The sequence below is a fragment of the Aptenodytes patagonicus genome, chromosome 29 (assembly GCF_965638725.1).
Source record: "Aptenodytes patagonicus chromosome 29, bAptPat1.pri.cur, whole genome shotgun sequence".
Classification (NCBI taxonomy): Eukaryota; Metazoa; Chordata; class Aves; order Sphenisciformes; family Spheniscidae; genus Aptenodytes; species Aptenodytes patagonicus.
In genome coordinates this window covers 712752-731854 of record NC_134977.1, presented here as the reverse complement: position 1 = coordinate 731854, position 19103 = coordinate 712752, and the positions used below count along the sequence as shown (strand labels likewise).

The 19103-nt window shown below is 58.6% G+C and overlaps 1 pseudogene; it reads left to right on the top strand.

The window, feature by feature from the left end:
• Positions 1–1711: 1711 nt before the first annotated feature.
• Positions 1712–19103, top strand: part of LOC143171638 (polyunsaturated fatty acid lipoxygenase ALOX15B-like) — a 56660-nt pseudogene continuing 39268 nt past the window's right edge.

The following is a 19103-nucleotide window of genomic DNA, read 5'->3' as shown; positions in this document are numbered from 1 at the left end:
ACATTCAAACATTGGGACACACATTTAGCAAAGGCCACCTGGTTAGTCAACACTCGGGGATCTGCCAATCGAGCAGGCCCTGCCCAGTCAGAACTTTTACGTACTGTAGATGGGAATAAAGTCCCTGTAGTGCACATAAAAAATATGCTGGGGAAGACAGTTTGGGTTATTCCTGCCTCGGGGAAAGGCAAACCCATCCGTGGGATTGCTTTTGCTCAAGGACCTGGGTGCACTTGGTGGGTGATGCGGGAGGATGGGGAAGTCCGATGTGTACCTCAAGGGGATTTGATTTTGGGTGAGAATAGCCAATGATCTGAATTATCTGATGTTAAGTGCTACATAATATTATATGCCATACCAATGATATTACAATAAGAATCACCCAGATTAATGAAGAATGAACTTTGATGAAACCGAGCAAAGCACAGTGATGATGGAACCAGAACTGACTTCAACATGAAACAATCCAACACCACATACCATCCCCATCTTTCCTGCCCTGGAAGATTATGATGACAGATGGAGCCCAAAGTCATGGACTAAATGAACTCAACGAACATTTTAGAGGGATGGCCCATAGACTAAGGGAATGATATCTCTGTGTGTGTGTGTGTGTATATATATCAAAAACAGGAAAAGGGGTGGTGATTAATGGAAATGTATTGGAAAGGGGGGGACCTGGGCATGACGTAGATGGTATAGAATAAGGGGTGGATACTGTCCTGGTTTTGGCGGGGATAGAGTTAATTTCCTTCCTAGTAGCTGGTACAGTGCTGTGCTTTGGATTTAGGATGAGAACAATGTTGATAACACAACGATGTTTCAGTTGTTGCTTGGTAATTCTTACGCTAGTCAAGGACTTTTCAGCTTCCCATGCTCTGCAGACTGAGAAGGCTGGAGGTGCACAAGAAGCTGGGAGGGGGCACAGCCAGGACAGCTGACTCAAACTGGCCAAAGGGCTATTCCATACCATGTGACATCATGCTCGGTACATGAACTGGGGGAAAGCTGGCCGGGGGGGCCGCTGCTCAGGGACTGGCTGGGCATCGGTCGGCGGGTGGTGAGCACTTGCATTGTGCATCACTTGCTTTGTATATTATCATTTTATTTCAATTATTAAACTGTTTTTATGTCAACCCCCCCGGGTTTTTCTCACTTCTACTCTTCCAATTCTGTCCCCCATCCCACCGCGGGGGGGTGAGGGAGCGAGTGGCTGTGTGGTGCTCAGTTGCCGACTGAGGTTAAACTGTGACACCAGTATTAGTTGCTCCATGACCTTTCTTTGGGAAAGCCCTGCCTGCCCCACAACCACTGCTCCACAGCATGCCTTGAGCAGCCAGTGAAGTGTGGGCAGCAGCGCGGGCAGGGACCCAGCAGGAGATGGAGGAGACCCTGGGGAGGCAGGAGGAGCTCCTGGACCATGGCAAACGCCCCCTCCCTTGGGCCCATGGCCACCCCCGGGGCCATCGCTTGGGTAATGTCTCCATGGCCACATCCATTGAGATTCGATATGCCGGTCGCCGGCCAATAACGGTCATCTGATAACCTCCCCTTGAGAAGGAAGGACTGGCCACCCGGCTTGTGCAATGGCTTGCAGCATGCAAAACACCCCAAGATGGCAGGTTTCCACCCCCAAAACCCTCACCCCTACAGGTGGTCGCTTTTTAAAGGCAGCTCTTGAATGTTGCGGCGTGTCCTTGTGCAGCTCGCCATGGCCGTCTACAAGGTGAAGGTGGCAACGGGTGACATCCTCGAAGGTGGGACCAACTCCATCTCCATCACCTTGGTGGGCAGCCGTGGTGAGAGGTGCCGGATGGCGCCTGGTTCAGTCAACTACTGGTTCCTGCCGGGGACGGTGAGTGCAGGGATGGGGACACGAGTGGAGGCATGGGCATGCCGGGGGCCCCGGCATGGGTTTTACTGGAGAGGGTAAGAAAAGGGATGGGTCTTCACCAAGGTTTGGGGGGATGGTGGGAAGTGGTCCTGGGGGGATGAAGGAAGGGCTCATGGGGGGATGGAGGAAAGTGTTCTTGGGGAGGGATGGAGGAAAAGGGTTTGGTGGGGGGGAGAATAGAGGAAAGGGGTCCTGGGGACATGGAGGGAAGGATCCTGGGGGATGGAGCGAGGGGGTGGGGGTGGGGGGGGATGGAGGAAAAGGATCTTTGGGGGGGATGAAAGAAAGTGGTCTTGGGGGGTGTGGGGTGGAGGAAAAGGATCCTGGGGGGATGGTGGGAAGTGGTCTTGGGGGGGGGATGTAGGAAAAGGATCTTGCGGGGATGATGGAGGAGGGGTCCTGGGGGATGGTGGAAAGGGGTCCTGGGGGGATGGAGGAAGAGGATCTTTGGGGGATGCCCTGAAGCCCCACTCCACTGGTGGGGAATGCCCGTATCCCCCAGTGCCATGCCAGGGCAGCTGCCCTCCCACCCCAAGCCATTTCCCACCCACCCCCCACCAGGAGAAGGACATGACCATGTGCTGCGTGCAGGACTTGGGTCGCATCGTCCTCATCCGCCTGCACAAGTGGCGGCTCTTCTTGGAGGATGCCTGGTTCTGCAGGGACATCCGCGTGATGGGCCCTGACGGCACCCTCTACCGCTTCCCCCGCTACCAGTGGCTGGAGGGGGTTACCATGGTGGAGGTCTGGGAGAGCTCGGGTAGGACTCATCCCACCCCCACCCTCCTCTGCTAGCCAGGGGTCCGACCTTGACTCCTCTCTCCTCCTTTCCAGGGAAAAAGCTGGTGGATGATGAGCTGGAGATCCTCAAGGAGCATCGGCAGCAGGAGCTGAAGGCACGGCAGGAGGCTTACCAGTGAGAGCAGGGACATAAGGATGGAGGTCCACCATGGCCAGGGTGGCCTGGCCAGCAGTGACGCTGGCGTATGTCCCCCTGTCCCACCCGCAGGTGGAAGAGCTTCACCAAGGGCTGGCCCCGTTGCCTCAATGTGGGCTCCATCCTCGAGCTGGACTCCAATGTTCAGTTCTCCTGCGTGAGGGCGACCAACTTCACCGGTGTCCTCATCTTCCAGTAAGCAACACCCCAAAGTTGGGGAGGACCTGGATGATGGGAGTGAGGAGCATCGCCAGTGCCACCCTGTCCCGGGAGGCTGGTGGTGGGGGGCCAGGGAAGGAATGGTGGTTGCTGAGGTCCACCTCTGTCCCGTAGAGGGGCCTTCCACCTTCTGGCAGGGTTCCTCTTGAGACCCACCTTCTGGAAGAGCCTGGATGAGATGCGCAGCATCTTCTCCTGGACACGGAGCAGGGAGATTGGTGGGTGCCTTGTGCGTCTTCCCCCGCCACCCAGGGCTTCCCAGGAAGTCCCTGGCTTGACATGGAGGGTGGGCAGTTCAGCGCTGATGTCCAGCCACCCCCTCAGTCCCCGAGTACGCGGCCAGGCACTGGCGAGAAGATGACTTCTTCAGTTACCAGTTCTTCAATGGCAACAACCCCATCACCATTCAGCACTGCGTGATGCTGCCGGCCAAATTCCTGGTGACGCTGGAGATGGTGGCCGGTTCTTTGGGTGGTGGCACCAACCTGGGCAAGGAGGTGCAAGAGGGTCAGATCTTCATCGTTGGACTATGAGGTGCTGGAAGGCATTGTGGCCAGCACCATCCACAGGCGCTGGCAGCACGTCGCCACCCTGCTCTGCCTGCTGCACCAGGGTGCTGACGGGCTCCTACGTCCTATCGCCATCCAGGTAGGGACGTCCCACCCCAAACCAGTGGACAACCCCACCGTGGTGGTGGAGAGGAGATGGTCCCACCACGTGGTTTGCGTCCCACAGCTCAGCCAAACACCGGGACCCACCAGCCCCATCTTCTTACAAAGCAATGCCAAGAGGGACTGGCTGTTGGCCAAAACCTGGCGCAACGCCAACTTCTACAGCCACCAGCTCCTCACCCACCCCTTGAGGACCCACCTCTTTGGGGAGGTCTTCGCCATCGCCACCCTATGCCAACTGCCCACCTGTCACCCCCTCTTCAAGGTAAGGTCCCACCTCAGCACGACCCAGTGCCCCCCCCCCCCCTCATCTGACCGCAGTGCCCCCCCCCCCCCCCAACACCCACCCCAGCTCCTTAGGAGGTCCCCAGTCGTCTCCAACCTCCTGGTTTCCACCACCAGCTCCTCGTCCCCCACTTCCACTTCAACACGTTGGCCCAGAGCGTCCTCATCAACCCTGGTGGCGTCATCGACAAGGTGAGCACTGGGAGCACTGGGATGTACTGGGAGTGCTGGGGGGCACTGGGGGAGCACAGAAGGCCCTGGGGGACACTAGAGAACATGGAGGGACAGAGGGCTGGGGAGCACTGGGGACAGTGGGGTATACTGGGAATACTGGGGAGGCACTGGGGGCACTAGCAAGCATGAATTGGGGGGGCTGGGGGGTTAATGGGAGCACTTAGGGGGGCATACTGGGGGCACTGGGGGGAGTACTTGGAGTACTCGTGTCCTGGAAGCACTCGGGACCACTGGGTTATACTGGGAGCACTGGGGGACACTGGGGAGCACAGAGGGCCCTGGGGGACACTAGAGAGCATGGGGCGAGGGGGCTGGGGAGCACTGGGGACAGTGGCATATACTGGGAGCACCGAGGAGCCATGGGGCAGCCGGGGGTTGGAGGGGGGGAAAGGCACCTTCTGCCCTGAGCACCCATGGGTGACCCCTCCCCACCAGGGCTCGGGGGTTACCTGCGAGGGGATGCTGCTGATCATCCAGCAGGGCTTGGAGAAGGCCACCTACACCTCCCTCTGCCTCCCTGATGACATGTGGCACCGCGGCGTGGTGCACCTCTCCAGCTACCACTACCGGGATGACGCAATGAGCCTCTGGGAAGCCATTGAGAGATGGGACAAGGGATTAGGTGGCAGCTGGTGGTGGTCCCATGGGTGCTCCATGACCTCATGGTCACCTCACCCCATGGTAGCTTCATCTCCCTGGGCAGGACCTCCTCGGGTACTGCATCCCCACACCCATGGGTCCCATGGGGTGTCCCCAGGGGTGGTGGGGGGACAAGGACAGGTCCCTGATGCTCTTTTCTGTCCCCCCACCCAACCCCAGGTATCCCCTCCTCACTGCAGACGGTGGCGGAGCTCAGCAAGTTCCTCACCATGGCGGTGTTCACCTGCTCGGCACAGCACGCAGCCGTCAACAATGGGAAGGTGGGACAGGGGACCTCTGACCCCTCTGCACCCAAAAGATGTCCCCAACTGTCCCCGTCCCACGCTGGAGAGATGTTCCCCTCTGTGCGCAGGAGGGATGTCCCCATCCTGAGCCAGGGGAGGTGTCCGTGTTCCCACCTCTCTTCATGCTTGAGGGATGTCCCCATCCATCCTGGAGGGACATCCCCACCCCAGCTCAGGAGAAGCTCCATGCCAGAAGTATGTCCCCATCCATTCCCCCCTCCATGCCAGAGGGATGTCCCCAGCCCACCGCATGAGAATGTCCCCATCCCACCTGTCCCCATGCCAGAGGGATGTCCTCTGCTGACAGTGGCCTCTCACCCTGCAGTGTGACCTGGGCGCCTTCCTCCCCAGCGCCCCGTCCTCCATGTGCCACCCGCCACCGGCAGAGAAGGGCAAGGCCTTCCTCCAACACTTCCTCACCACCGTCCCTGAGGTGGACACCACCGCCAACATCCTGGTGGCCCTCATCCTCCTCAGCTCATGCCTCAGTGACGTGGTGAGTCTGGCCCCACCATCACCATGCCCTCCCCAAAACGGTGGCTCTGTGGGGCTGAGGAATCCCAGGAGATGCCCCACAAGGGCATGGGTGCACATCACCACCTTGGGTATCCCCAAGCCCAGGGTGGTGGGCACCATCGCTCTACAGCTACCACGGGGCCAGAGACCCCCAGATGGCTTGAGACACCTCAGTCAAGTGCTTGAACCTGATGGGTCCCCATCCCTGTCTCCCAGATACTCCTGGGACAGTACCTGGAGGAGCGGTTCACGGAGGTGGAACCCCACTGGCTCAATAGGGCCTTCCAAGGGCAGCTGGAGGAGATCCGGGACCGCATTGAGGAGAGGAACCACTGGGCCAAGCTGAGATACAACTACATGAACCCCCTGGAGACCGAGAACAGCATCTCCGAGTGCCCCCGCACCCCCAGAACCCCACACCTGGCTACCCCCAGCACTCATCACCTGCGCACCCAGCACACCCACCACCCAGCACCTGGATGCCCCCAGCACCCACCAGCCCCTCAGCACCCAGCACCCCCTGCCCTGCTTCTCACCCCCAGCCCCTCAATAAATGCCAGCTGTCAATCAAACCCTCTCTGATGGGGGGCGGCTGAAAACCTGAGGACCCCCCCCCAACACCTCCCCAGAGCCCCCCACCCAGAGAGGGAGTTGGGGGGGCAACTGGGAGACATGATGGGGTGCCCAGTGCTCCCACTGCCCCTCAGTGCTCCCCAGTCTTCCCGGTGCTCCCAGTGCCCCCAGTGCCCCCAGTGTTCCCCAGTTTCCCCCCTGCTCCCAGTGCCCCCCACTGCTCCCCAGTGCTCCCAGTGCCCCCATTGCCCCTCAGTGCTCCCCAGTCTCCCCAGCGCTCCCAGTGCCCCTCACTCTCCCCAGTGCCCCCCAGCACTCCCCAGTGCTCCCAGTGTCCCCCGTGCTCTCCAGTCTCCCTAGTGCCCCTCAGTGTTCCCAGAACTCCTCCCAGGCATCTCCAGAAGCATTTTGGTTTCTTCTGGAGACTGGGGAATTCCCTGGCAGCGGCCCCCAACTCTTCTGACATAACTACTGGGACAGCAGTGTGTGTGTTGGGGGAAAGTCCATGCCCGGTAGCTCCGTGGGAATTCTCCCAGGCATCCCCAGGGGTGTGTTGGCCTCCTCTGGAGACAGGTGAAGCCCTGGGGAGCAGCCCTAGACCCCTGCAAGGCAGCTACCCAAGGCGTTTTATCTGTGTTGGGAGAAGGACCATGCTCCACAGCTCCTTCGGACTCCTCCCAGGCAGTTTAGGAATGTTCTGGCCTCCCCTGGAGACAGCTGAATTTTGCAGGTAGCACCCGAGACTACTCCAGGGAAGCCACCCGAGGAGTTTTGTGTATGTTGGAGGCATGTCCATGCTCTGTCCCTTGCTGGGACTCCTCCCAGGCAGCTTGCGTGTGTTTTGTCCTTCCCTGGAGATGGCTGAAGTCCAGTGTAGGAGCTGCCTATGACTCCTAGGCAGTTACCTGAAGAGTTTTGTCGATGTTGGAGGCAGGTCCATGCCCTGTAGCTCCCTGGAACTCCCCTCAGGCATCTCCGGGAGCATTTTGGTTTCTTCTGGAGACAGGAGAATTCCCAGGTAGCAGCCCCAGACTCTTCTAAGGTAACTACCCAAAGAGCATTGTGTATGTTGGGGGAAAGTCCGTACCTGGTAGCTCCCCAGGATGTTCAAGGCTTCGGTGTAAACCCCCGAGTACGAACGGAGGAGGGGAGAAAGGGTCTTCAGAGGCTGTAGTCATGAGCGGTTTTCTTCCCAGGGGCTCTGGTGCTTTTTGGGCAGAAAACTCTCCCTGAAACTCTTCCTCCTGAAAGGGCTGTTATGCTCTGTACCTCCTGCTTCCTTTTGGATCATTCTTACAAAAACAATTGTGGTTGGGCTTTTTTGGGGGTGTTTTTTCCCTTCTCTAGGATGTGAAATGCCTCTGTTTTGGAGGAAAGCAACCCTTTCCCTCCTCATGAGGAGCTGGGGAGGCTGTTGGGGATGGGGTGGAACACGGGGAACCCGCACCTTCCTTTCTGGGAGACCCTCAAATGGAAGCGGCCAGAGCTGGCAGCCCCGCCGAGTCCTTAGCATCCAACAGACGGAATGGACCATGGCGCTGCCAGCCCTGTGGCTCCCACCACATTGCCCCCGCCCCCCCAGCTGCTTCAGCCATTCATCCTCCCCAAAACCTTCTACCTCCGAGGTAGGGACCGACCCCAATCCCTGCAGCCTGGGGACACTCTCTGGGGAAGGAGTGGAGGTCACCAGCTCTCCCACGCAGGTCTGCAGGTGGCTCTGTGCGGCAGCTGCTTTGACCCCCATGTCATCTGCATGGAGGGGAGAAACGCCGACCTGCCTCCGCCGGCCACCTTTGCACTCGGCCACGGCGGCGCTTCTCCACCAGGTACTGCCTTGTGGGTGTCCCACCCCCCCAGCCTCGGAAGCCCCCAGCACCCCCCAGGGCCAACAGTAGCTCATCCTGACCTGCAACCATCAGGCAGAGCGGTGGTCCCAGCCGCCCCGGTGCTGCCGCCCTCCCTCCGCGGCTGCCACCACGTCGCCGGGCAGATCACACAGCTCAGCCTCTCCAGCACGACCACCCCCTGCGGGAGCACCTCAGGGCAGTGCCATCCCCCAAGGAACGGAGGTCCCCATGGACATTAACAGCCCCCTGGGCAGTAACATCCGATCAGGCATCAATGACCCCATGGATGGTGGCACCACCCTGGGCGGTGACATCACCCATGGCAGTGATGAGCCCATAGCAACATAATATAGTAGTTTTGATGGGACCTTTCCTCTTGTTTTTTTTCCATTACAAGCCAGTTCTCTGGAACCGCTCCGTGCCTGCCTGGGAGGTGGGGGGGAGCACAGGGGGCACCGGGAAACGGCACCCAAGAGCTGCAAAAGCCCCCCTGAGCCCCAGATCAGAGCCGGCGAGCCCCGAAGGGCAACCAAGCCATCCCCAGGGCCGTGTCACCGCCAGCGGGGCAGGCAATGGCAGGGGGGACTCCCCGGTCCCCTTCCCCAGGAGAAGGAGCCCTTTGGTGGGGGAGCCAGGACAGACGGGTCCCTGCAGGAATCACGGACATGGTCCCACGCAGAAAGCAGCACTGACGCCTCTCAGGGACATGACAACAAGGGCTGCAGTGCCTCCATCTTGAAAGCAACCACTGGGGACAGGGCTCGATGCAAAGCCCTTCAAACCGTCAAGACGCCCTTCCTCGGGTCCCACCGCACTCAGCTCCAGAGCCCGGCTTTGCCTCACTGCCGCAGCAAAATAACCCCAGATCACCCCAAGAATGCCGAGGGAGGGAGCTGCCGGCAAAAATGCAAAAAGTATTTGCAACCGCAGCAGCTCATGCAAGGTAGAGCCCTGCACCACAGCAGCAGGTGTTTCTTTTCATGCTCCGATAGTGTAGCAGTTGGGATGAACTTCCGAGGGCTTTTCTTGGTGGAGATGGGCAACGTTCACACGCTGCCTGGCATTTCTCCACCACCCAAGTCCTGCTGGCAGAGGTGACATGCGTGGTCTGCAGGATGATGACGCAGGTGGGGAGGAGCACACAGCCCCTGTTAGCTCTCCCACGAGGGAGCAGCCTCAGCGCAGAGAAGGGAACAGAATGGGACCCCCCCCAAAAGCATTTTAAAAAGCACAGTTGCCCAATGTAAGCCAGGCCATGCTTGCAGGAGCACACGGGGAACAAATGCGTTTAGGGGAGGTGGGTTCAAGGGTGGGGCCGTGGGGGAGAGGACGGGTTGGCTTTGGTGAAGCCTGTCGCTCCCGGGCAGCTTTCCAAGGACGGCAGCTCTTGCTTGGCTGACGCTCGCACGCCATGATGCCAAAAATCATGTGACATGCTATTAAAATAACAAACATGCCCTGCCCCAGCCTGCAAGGGCCTGTGCCCACGGGCCCGGTGGAGGTTTGGGGCGCACCGGTGGGCTGAGGCTGGGAGAAGTTGTGGCAGCAGTGGGCAGCTCTAACCCGGTATTTCAGCATGCCAGGCAAAACCCCACTGTGCCAGGAGATAAGCCCCCAAAACACACCGTTCCCCCCGCACAGGGCTCCTGGCCCAGCTCTGAACTCCTGTGGGAGACACAGGGCCCAGGCAGGTGCCACCCTCCGGGACGTCCCCAGCTGTCATTCATACGCTGCCCCCAGCCCTGGAGGGGGACAATTTCAGACATACAATTTCAGGTGCAGTTGCTGATGGAGATGCCATTGAAGATGCAGACGCCACTGCAAGGGCCACTGGAGATGCAGATGCCATGTCAGACAGCACTTCAGATGAAGATGCCATTGCAGATGCAAGTACCGTTACAGACACCATTGCGGATGGAGATGCCGTTGAAGATTCGGGCATTGATGCCACTGGAGATGGCATTGCAGATGCAGATACCACTGCAGATGGCCTTGCAGATGCAAGTACAATTTCAGATGCAATTGCCTTTAGAGCTGCTCTTGAAGATGCTGAAGCCATGGCAGACCCCCAGTTCAGATGCAGGTACTCCCTGTACCTTCAGTGGTGTGTCCATCACTACCTGTATGTGTAATGGCACCTCTCTCTGTAATGGTTCCCCTCTCAGGAACGAGATCGGTGTCTGTGTCTGTATCTATAGGTGTAATGGAATGTGTTCTCGTGTCTGTGGCTGGTCTTGTGGCTGTAATTGTATGTGTAATTCTGTCCGTATCTATGAGCGCACCTGCAATTGCATGTGTAATGGTGCCTGTGGCTGTACTTGTATCTGTAATGGCAGGTTTATCGTGTCTGTATCTGCCCTTGTATCTGCCGTTGCATCTGCAATTGAATCGGGATCTTCCTCACGGTATTGCTGTCTGTGGCTGTAGCTGAAAAGGCATTGTCAAGGCTATCTGCAACGGCAGCTGCATCTGCAATGCCATCTGCAGCTGCAAAGGCATCTGCATCTGCAATGGCATTTGTAATGCTATGGGTGTCTGCAGTGGCCTCTGCATCTTCATTGGTACCTGCAGCTGCAATGGCATCTGCCTCTCCTATTGTGTCTGCACCTGACTTTGCATCAGCAATGGCCTCTGCTGTGGTTTCTACAGTCGTATGTGCAGCTGCAGCAGTATCTGCATCAGAAATGGCGTCTGCAGCTGCAGCAGTATCTGCAACGGCATCTGCATCTGCACTGGTATTGGCTTTGGCGTCTGCATCTGCATAATTATCAGGAATGGTATGTGCATCAGAATCAGCATTGCTACCTGCATCTGCAGGGGTAGCTGCAATGGTACCTGCATCTCCAAATTGGTCTACGTCTGCAGTGGCATCAGCATCTCCACTGGGATCTCCATCTGCAATCTATGCTGACCTGCAACGCTCTCTGCAATCGTATTTGCCCCTGGAATGACATCTGCAACGGCACCTGCATCCGTAATGGTATATGCGTGGGGGTGTGAAATGCAATAGCATCTGCAATATCCTCTGCATCTGCTCCGGTCCCTGCATCTGCACTGCTATCTGCCACGGCATCTGCACGAGTCATGGTATCTGCATCTGCTATGATGTCAGCATCTGAAATGGCATCAGTAACGCCACCTGCAGTGGTGTATGCAATGGTATTTGAGAGTGAAGTGGTATCTGCAATGGGATCTGCAATGACACCTGCAAGGGCATCAGCATCTGCAATGCTATTAGGAATGGATCATCCATCTGCAAAGGTATCTGCAGTGGCATCTGCATCTCCAGCGGTATCTCCATCTCCAGTAGTACGTCCACCTGCAATGCTCTCTATTGGTATTTGCATCTGAAGAGAGGTGTGGGGTTTTCCCTCAGATGGCCAAAACCAAATGATTGGAAAACACAGGATGGGTTGCAATGCCTGTCAGGTCATAATAAATTAATAGAAGGTCGAGAGAAAGAGAGGTGCTGCGATGACAGATGGTGAATTTCACAACCTGCCTCATACCCAGAGGCTCAAGCTCCGCACACTCCATGCTCCTGTGTGGCAGGCGGCTTTCCGCAGCAATGCTGCTCATCAGGCAGTGTTAAAGACATCAATGCCCGACTCTCCTCCAGCACGAGCTGCCCACTGAGCCAAAGCACCCGGAGGACAGGGGCAGCAAGGCCACTGGTACGGCCGAGGCTGCCCGCGGGCTGTCGGGGCCTCCTGGGGGGAGCTGGTAGTTTCCTCGAATTACTTGGAAGAGTGAAGCAATTTGCGACAGGTGCACTTTTGAGACAGGCATTTCTGCTCTAAGGAGAGTAACCAAAATTAGCCACTCCCTTACTGTTCACAGTCCCATTCTACACACAGACCCCTTCAGCAGCAAAGCTGGCTGCAGACTCCTGCGCTCCCACTGCCTGCGCTCGTAGGGGCATCAGGCCCAGGCGCTTCTTTGGGAGCCCCCTGAGCAAACCCAGAAAGTGGATGAACGTGTCAAAGACGCTGCACCTCACCCATTAAACAAAGAGAGAGATGGCTCAGGGACACACCACGGGCAGCAGCAGTGTTTGCCACATCCAAGTGTCCTCCTCCGAACCCCACAGAGCTGCTGAGTGCTGCCGGAATCTCCTATTTCCCCCAACCTGCTGCTTGTACAGACCAGACGTGGTGGTTCCACTGCATCTCCTGAAAGAAAGCAGGGGAGCAAGAGTGCAGAGGTGAGGGGAGAGAGAGGTCCCCATGGAGTGGAGTCCTTGGAATTAAATGCCTTTTGCGGAGGTTTCTCACATCAGGACAGGCCAGGAAAACAAGAAATATGGAGTGGGAAGACTCCGGCAGGCAACATCTCAAAGGGGCTGAGCTCTGCCTGCTAGCCAGTTGTACTAGCTCTCCGGACAGCAGTAACAAGAGCAGCAGCAACATCAGCTCCCGAAGACAGGCAATTTACAGAGCATAGTCTCTTCTCAACAGATACAAGCATAACCCTGACACCTCGCCTACCCTAAGCAGCACCCTCCTGCGCCACTCCTGGGAGAGGAGCAAGCTCTGGGCCGGGTGGGGGGCTGGAGGGAAGCGGGTGACACTGGCCAGGAGGTGAGGACCAGCTCCCCCAGGGGCACAGTGCCCCCAGGGGCCCCAGGCCAGCACAGCCCCAATCCTGCAGCCGTGGTCCTCTAGGGCATGGCCAGGCTGCGCTGCCTCCTTGTGCCACCCTACCTCGGTGGGAGGTGAGAGGTCCCCAGGCATTCCCTGTGCTCTTGGGGTGCTGGGACCTAGAGATCGGGCTGTGGGACGTTCCCTGCTCTGGGAGCAGAACAGGCACTCTGGGTGTCTCGCTCGCATGTGGCTGTCCCTATTGCTGCTCTCAAAAGGCCAGGCAGAAATCCCTCCAGAGGCCAGGACCAACCCCACCTGAACTGCAGTGTCCTGCCCGATTGCCGACAGGTTTTCCTGCCTTCCCAGGTTGCCCTGTCCCTGCCACCCCAAGCCCCAAGGAGCAGAGACGGGTAAGGGCTTTGTGGCAAGGACGGAGGGGTGAGGGGGGAAGTTTGCTCATCCAAGGGTTGAAGGTGCTGGGACATGTGGGGCTTCCCCACCCGTTGGACTCCATGGCGAAGGGCGAGGGGCAGAGCACAGCTGGAGCCAGAGGAGCACAGCTGGAGCTGGGGCTGCCTGACTCCTCGGGGGATGGAGGGCGGGAAGGGTGTGGGGAGGGATGTCCCTGACTTTCCTGGGAATGCTGTCTGAGACCCCAGCCAGAACTAGGGCCATGCCTCCCCACCACCTCTTGCCTAAACTTCTTCCCTCTCATTACAGCTGCTTCTTGCGACCAACTGGTTCCCAAGGCTGGGCCTGGCCAGAGGAGGGAGGAGACTTGGGCCTGGCCTATTTTGGCTCATCAGGCTGGAGAATGACATCCTGAGCTGCACCACGAGGGCAGGCCTGGAGAGAGGGAGGATACTGGCACAAGGAGCTTGGAGAGATGTTTGAGCTCAAGCTCTCCAGGCAAGCCTAAATGAAGCCCTGCCTCTGGAGACTCTGCTTCCCAGAGCACCATGGGATGGCAGGGGATCCTCTGCTGACACGCTCTCATGGACAGATGTCCCCACCGCAGACATATACAGCTCCTCCAGGGGTGTGCTGCAATAGGAGGCAGAGGCAGGCGCTCGGCAGGAGTTGGGCTTGAGGAATGGTTCCTCTCCCCAAGGTGATATGCCAGCCAAGGAACGTTCTCCAACGGCACTGGACAGACCATGGAGGCAAACTGCACGTGGCCAGCCTTAGCATTGACCTCAGCGTGGGCTGAATCGCAGACCTCCTGGCGCTGAAGTCTCCTTGAGGGATAGCTGCTGCAGGGAACGTGCCTTCCCACGCTTTACCCTCAGCACTTCCCAGAGGGACCGTTTCCTCACTGGGCTCTAGTAACACAGTGAGCGCTGAGTGCTGACCAGGGCTGCCCTTCCCCCAGGGCCTCCCTCACCTCCCTGTGCCTCAGGCTGTAGACAAGGGGGTTGTCCAAAGGCATCATGGTGTAGAAGAAGAAGTCCACTTTGTTGAGCTGCCTCAGCGGGTCTGTTCTCAGGTAGACGAGGATGCGGGTGCCACAAACAACAGTGATGACGGTGAGGTCGGAGGGTGACGTGACCCTGACCAGAAGACCTTTGAAGACCCAGAGGTCACCGATCTGTGCTGTGCTGCAGCGCAGCACAGCCTGACCGTCAGGCCTGAGCTGTCCTGCACGGATCTCCTGGCTGCAGGATAAACTCAGCCACCTCATTGCACCAGAGGAGCCTGCAGGCAGGGCAGGCACCTCAGCTCCCAGGATGCTGCGGGGGAGGGACTACAGTTCCCAGCATGCTGTGGGGCCACGTCTTCCTTCCTCTTCATCTGGTGAGGGTCATGTACAAATCTTCCCGCTGTCCCTTCATGTCCCTCCCCAGGTCAACTCCAGGTCAGCCTTGGCTTTCCTAGCCCTATCCCTCACCATCAGACAGCACCTCTCGACTTCTCCTGGGTCACCTCCCTCTGTCCCCACCTCTTGCATCTCCCTTTCCGTGCCTGAGCTCAGTGAGGAGCTCCTCACTCATCCATGCCGGGCTCCTGCTGCCTTTGCTTGATTTCCTCCTTGTCGGGAGGGACCTTTCTTGAGCTTGGAGGAGGTGGTCCGTGAATATCAAGTAGCTCTCCAGGACCCCTCTTCTCTCCAAGGCCATAGCCCATGGGATTCTTCCAAACAGATCTCTGACAAGGTTGAAATCTGCTGTCCTGGAAACCAGGGCTGTGGTCCTGCTCTTTGCCCTGCTCCCTCCCCTCTGCATCCTCAACTCCACCATCTCACGGTCACTGCAGCCAAGGCTGCCGCTGACTGTCAAATGCCTAAGCAGTTCTGCCTTGCTCACCAGTGCCAGGTCCAGCAGAGCACCTCTCCTTCTTGGCCCCTCCATCCCCCGTGCCAGGAAATGCCCTCTAGAAATCTCCTAGATTGCTTGAGCCCTGCTGGATTGTCCTTCCAGCAGGTACCAGGGTGGTTCAGGTCCCCCATGAGGACCAGGGCCTGTGAACGTGAGGCTTCTCTCACTTGCCTGAAGAAGGCCTCATCTACATCTTCCTCCTGAACAGGAGGTCTCTAGCAGATACCTGCTAAGACGGCACCCACGTTGGTCTGCCTGCTGATCCTGACCCATAAGCTGGCTCCTGTCCCACCCTGAGCAGGAGGCAAGTCCACCTCCTCGCCTTCCCAGACGGTCCTTCCGCAGCCCTCCCACGGTGCCATCTACCCACCACACCTCTGTGGTCCCAGTGTGGTCCCAGCCCAGTAATCACACACAGACTTCTGGCCCTGCTGGTGGTTCTCCACGCTGCGTGCATGAGCGTGCAGGCACTTCAGGGAGGCACGAGCTGTGCTGGTTTCCCGGGAAGAGCGCGAGAGCCTCCTCTGCCGTGCTGCCTGTGTGTTGGGATGTGCAGGAGTGGGGCTGCACGTGTTCGAGCTGTGGGGTAGGTGTGGACTTTATTCCCTCCTGCCCCTAAGAGCAGTTCTGGGATCACACATGGGGTGTGTCTAATCCCTTTAGACGGATCCATCATCAGGCACAGGCCAGTCAGTCCAGCTGGGAACAGCCCCAGAGCTCTTTAGTTTGTATTTAGAGGTGGATCTCGGCAGCTGAGAAGCCTCCCAGCCCCTTGGCTAACAGCCACCGCTCCCGGCACCTTCCCCTCTGCTGCGGTACCAGCATCTAGTGCTAGGGAGGAAGAAAGAGAAGCGTGTGATTGTAAATGAGAAAGCAGAGAAATCCTGCAGGCGTAGCTCAGGCCACCTGTGATGGGATCTGCTTGCAAGGAAGGCTCCAGGTGTCTGGGAAGTGGGAGAGGCCCCTGATGCCCAAGCCCATGAGAAGGTCCCAGGTGCAGGTGATGAGCCTAGGGCTGAGTCAGGTTGGGCCAAGACCTTGAGTGTCCCATATGGGTGTCCCCCCTCGGGGCAAGGTGTCTTGGCCCAGGACTCTGCAAGGGAAGCACACGCTCTCTGGCTTGGAAGGGGGAAAGGCAGCCATCAGAGGGAGGATCCCTCTGTCTTCAGCCAGGACTTTCACAGCCCACAGGGAAAGGCAGTTCTGGGTGCCCAGGCAGTCCCCTTTGGGTGTCAGGGAGGTGCAGCCCAAAGCCAGCCTCCAGAACCTGCTTCTGTCTCGCGAGGGGTGTCAGAGAAATGCCCTCTTTCCCCCAGGGCTGCCCTCGGTGGAGGGATGGGCCTTGCAGCCGGGGGAAGCACCATCCCTCTTTGGAGATAGTTACCAGGGGAGCTGCCTCTGCTGCTCTTGATGCCGCCTGTTGTTCTCAGCGACGTGCTTGAATATGTTCCTCCGTGCTTGATGCGGCTCCAGCCTTCTGAGGACCTGGACCGCTCGTGGGGAAAGGTGGCTGCAACAACAGGGAAACATCATCCCTCGGCCTCTGCCGGAGATCCCTTCTGCCTCTCGCCTCGTCCAGCCCCTGCCCCCACCCGGTCCCGCGTGTACCCACCCTTTCACCCTGTGGTGAGTTTTGGGCCTTGGCTGTGGGGGTACCCCAGGTCATGCCCGTGTTAGGAGACATCAGGGGGTGTCCCATGCAACTCAGGACGCAGTGACGGGGGTCCTGGACATGTCTGCGGGGTCACGGCTGCTCGACTGCCCCAGGCTGTGGCCAGAGCTGGCACACACTTACTCAGGATGGAGTCTCTCCAGCTGGGCTGCTGCTGCCATCTCCTCTGCTGGGAGAGGGTTTTCAGCCTTCCTCCACCTCTCGTTGGCCTCCTTTCTCCTGGGCTGGGCTGGAGGGTGGGGAGTCCAAGTGCCTCCAGTGCCGAGTGCCTGCCGAGGAGGAGACGCTCTCAGCAGACCAGATGGGAAACAGAGGTGCTGTTTCCCAGAGGACCTCTTGAAAGGAGCCTGCAGCAGGACTGGGAGCCGGGAGACTCAGCACCGCGTGCCCGTCATCACGGCTGACGGCTACTTTTGCCCCTCGGATCCTGCTGCCAATCTCTCCCTCACCAGGATGAGCAGGCAACCCCCTGCCCTGCAGCTGGGTGTCAGTCCTGCTCCCACCCCCTGGAGACCTGCCGCCCTGGGTGCCCCGACAGCGAGGGTCGCTGCTGCTCTCAGCGCTCTCAATCGCTGCCCGTACCTGGGGCGGCTGTCGGTCCTCCCCTGCAGACCAGGCTTCCCACGCCGCCCATTCTGCCTTGGCTTGCTGTCGCCGCTCTTGCCACTGGGTCTTCACTTGCTCCCACTCTGCAGACAGCTGCGAGACCTCCTGGAGGGGATGGAAACGCAGCAGCAGGCAGGATTAGTCTCAGCTCCTGGAGGGGCTTCCTTCGGGCCTGACCCGCGTTGGTGCCCCTTGCCTCAGCCAGGTCGGTCGGCAGCGCTTTGCCCCTAACAGATCAGGGGCCGCGGAGTCATGCCAGGCTCCTCAACTCATGGCAAACACAGCTGAGTGACCAAAGACCTCCGCTGTCAACGACCTAGAAAGGACTCATACATTTTCCATAGCCCCTGGCCAGGATAAAGTGTTTCCTGACAACCCAGGGGGTAGTAACAGGCGGGAAGGGTGTGCAGCACCTTCCTTTTCATGAAGAAGATCTGAAGGAGGTGACAAACAGGTTACAATGAACGCACGCCAAGGGATGCTTTCAGGATGGCTCTCTGCACAAAGAGGCTTTTGCCGAGTCTCAGACAGCACGGTAGTTACAGCAAGGTAGAGCACGTACCTGCAACGCTCTCTTGCAGCCCTCGGAGGACGGGAGTGCAGCGGTGGGCCTGGCGGGAGGAGCTGGCTCCCGCCTGCCTGCCTCTTTCGTCCTGGGGGAGCTGCCTGGACATGGGGGGAGCACACTGCAAAGAGACACCAGGAGGAGTCGGCATGAGCACGGGGCAGTTTGGTCTCCTGTTTTTGACTGGTATCAAAGCTCCCCAGGCTGGCAGAAGCAGCGGGGGCCGGGGGGGCCGTTTCCCATGGCAAGGAGGAGCCTTTCCTTAGCCCCATCGGGTGGATGGCAGAGGACTGCACCTCAGGTCTGTTGTAAGGGCAAGGGAAGTGATGTGGGGTGCACTCAACATCTGCCGTCTTCCCCACTAAGAGGCCTGCGGTGGGGCAAACAAGCTCATAAAAACGGTGGGGCATGTGTCAGGGACCTTCCCGAGTCCCTACAGCCGGAACATCCAAAGGGGATGTCTCTCCTACATGGGTGCAAGGATCCCTTTCATCCCTTCCCACAAGGGTCTCACCTGGCAGAAGTCTTCTTCCCCGTGTCTTGCTGCCTGGTGCCTGGCCCCTGGCTTGGCAGCACGGGGAGGGAAAACTTCACCCGCCTCTGCGGGTGAAGCTCCTGCTTGTCAGGACACCCGTCTGTACCTGGGAAAGGAGGAAGCTCTTCAGAGCAGCCCCGTGGGGCGTGCGTTTTAACTGGGCTGTGGTCCCCCAGCGTGGGGCAGGGCCCCGCCTGGACAGCAGGGACCCGTTCCCGTACCTCTTCTGGTCCTGTGCTTTTCTGCAGCCTTCTTGTGCCAGGTGGAGAAAGCCTTGGCCTCCGATCTGCTGAACAGAATGAACTGAAACCTGGAAAGCAAATGGTGACACAGGCTTGAAGAAGGGTCAGCCCCTACCCTCTGCAGCTTCCCAGCGCTAATCCTCCTGACTGTCGTGCAAGGCATGGCATCCCTTTTCCTTTGTGGCCATGCACAGGTTTTACTGGCAATCTCCCCCCAACACCAGAAAATGTAGCTTCAAGTCCTCCCCGTGTGCAGTTGGTTCTTTCTGATAGGAATGACGGCAGGCTGGGCGTGAGAAACACGATCACGATGCCCAGTCACTCCAGGAGAATACACGCGTAGCCCCAGCTCAGCATTAGTTAACCAGAAACCAGTCACTTCAGGATTGATCCCTGACTCGATGCTGAGTGTGGAGCCCTGACAACGTGCACTGCTGAGCAGGAGCTGGGAAGCCGCCCGCTCGG